Below are 2,756 nucleotides of genomic sequence, written 5' to 3' on the forward strand. Positions count from 1 at the left end.
CATTGCTTTTCTTTCCTTTTGCTTCGTCAGGAAGATTTTTTCTAAAACGAAATAACTTGTCAAAGGAAGGAGTTGAAAGAAATGCATATTTACGACCCTTAGGTTCAACTGATAGCTGCAGCTGACTTTGACCAGGCTAAAAATAGAACCGTGCGTTCTGAGGTGATAACTGTTTTCCTTTCGCTCTCTCTCTCCCTCTCTCTCTCTCTCTCTGTGTGTGTGGGTGGGTGTCTGTTCAATAATTTATCTTGTTGGAATGTCTGTTCTATAAGCTTTCCAACGAGGTATAGCTGATATGTTTTTAACAATTAGGAGCGTGTCCAAGTCTGCCAATGTTAGCTTATACCACAATCTCTCGAAAACATACAAGATGATTCACGTAGGGTCGGCGTTCCGAATTTTTTTCTTCACTCCTATTCCACCTAAACCCTTCATTTTTCTACGTCGTTGTTTCGAATGTCTGGCGCAAATGTGAGAATTATTTTCCTTGCGTACGACAAATAACAGTGTTGCCATAGTCCGACAAATTTCGAAAAATTTTAATTTCCCCCAAAAATTTTGATTTCGTCTTCTGCTTCTTTAACTAGTTTGGTCCGAGACACACAAACGTTACCTTGTTGGAATGTTTGTTCTATAAGCTTTCCAACGAGGTACAACTGATATGCTTGTGACAATTAGAAGCGTGGCCAAGCCTGCCGATATTAGCGTATACCACAATCTATCGAAAAAAATAGAGGATGATTCACGTAGGTTCGAGGTTCCGATTTTTTTCTTCATTCCTATTGCACCAACACCATTCATTTTTTATATCATTGTTCCCAATGTCTGGCGTAAATGTGAGATTTTTCCCTTGCGTACGAAAAATAACAGCGTTGCCATAGTCCGACAAATTTCCAAAAATTTGATTTTCCACCCAAAATTTTGATTTTCGTCTTCTTCTTCTTTTACTGGTTTGGCCTGAGAAACACAAAAGTTACATTGTTGGAATGGCTGATCTATAAGGTTTTCAACGAGGTATAGTTTGTGTGTCTGTGATAATTTGAAATCTTGCTAGGGCTGTCAACGTTAGAGTACATTACAGTGGATATTGAATAATATACAGGATGTGTCACGTAGGTGTGGGGTTCTGAATTTCTTTTTCCATTTGTATTGAACCGATGGGTTTGACATTTGTGTATCATTGTCCCAAATATCTGTCGTAAATGTGAGATTTTTTTTCTTGCGTACGATGAATAACAATGTTGCCAGAGTTCCTCAAATTTGAAATATATTTTTTGTCTTTATAAGAAAATATACAATAAGAAAAAGGGTAAATTCAATACCCCTCCTATTCACCCCTCTCAAGCTCAAAAGTCATGGACTGGGTATGGCTAGTTAGTATGTTCATTTGTCTCTATGGATGCCATTTTTTATTCTTGTAGCTCTATCAGGGGGGTACCTCCCCCCAAATTCTGAAGGGAGAGAGGGAAAACTATAAACACCCATATTTGCCCCCTCCCCTTCACGGCGGGACCCATTACATGAATAATATACACAGGATTAGAAAGTTCCATCCTTTCTGAAGAGATACACACCAAAATCATATCTCTAGGTTAATTAGGAGCTGAGCTAGAGAGGTTTGAATTGCTGGCTCAAGGGTTGAGCCGTTCGTCCTGAAAAGGCTAACTAATTCTTAGTATTTCACTTTATATTAGAACGAATTACTTACCATTTTAAACACTCCGTCATCATGAAAATCTCCCCTCATGCACAAATTATCCGCTACATGCTTGCATAAGAGCAGCAAAATGTAAGCAATCAATATGGCGCCCATCCGTCAAATTTTATTACTCAAGATGTCTAATGATATTTGAATAAAACTTATAGTTACTTACAGGTAAGTTGCAGACTCCGTTTCAAGCGATATTAACTTGATAATATATCCTTATGAAAATCAAGCAAACCATGCGCCTCTAACTGCTTGGTATTAATACAGTAACATATCACAAAACTAACGTAAATAGACCTACTTATAAGAATATTGGAAATTACGTTTACATATTATATTCTCAATGTGACATATTTTATATTCCAATATTACACGTTTTCTACATTCTCTGTTGCTACGTTTGCAGGATGAACACCAAATAGGAGGAGCACAGAAAACAACAGAATTTTCTTCACTGAAATAATGGTAGCTGGTCCGGTAACCTAATCACAAAAATAATCGTCATTGTGATACAGTTCAGTCATATGATTTCAAATACCTCAAATCTCTTACACCAATTAGGTACATGCAAATATTTTGTTGATTTTAACTCTTAGAACAATTAACAATTCTAATGTTTCTCTTTTTCTAACAAAAAAAAATACACCAAAAGTCCTAATCACCACTTGGTTAGACTAGATTTCAATATTAAATCTTCATTTATCAGTACACGTAAGTTATCAACTAAGTTAGCTGTAATTTAGCGCTAGGACTTCCATGTTGTTTACAGTTTATTTAAACTTCTTTCATACTATTATTAAACAAGACAAAAAGGTTCTCAATATGGTAAAAACAAAATTATAAGTTTTATTATTATTTAACGAAAAAAATACCAAATTTTAAAGTTCTTCATAAAAATAAATACATGAATAGTACCTTCTCAGTGAGAAGAAAACTACACCGTAAGCACCTATATCATAAAACAAACCTCCAACTGAATTTATAAGATTCTTTTCTCCATGGTACACTGGAAGTACGATTTCTACTTAAAATTTTTATTATCAGACAC

Source organism: Thermobia domestica, chromosome 17 (assembly GCF_964235325.1).
Source record: "Thermobia domestica chromosome 17, izTheDome1.hap1.1, whole genome shotgun sequence".
Taxonomy (NCBI): Eukaryota; Metazoa; Arthropoda; class Insecta; order Zygentoma; family Lepismatidae; genus Thermobia; species Thermobia domestica.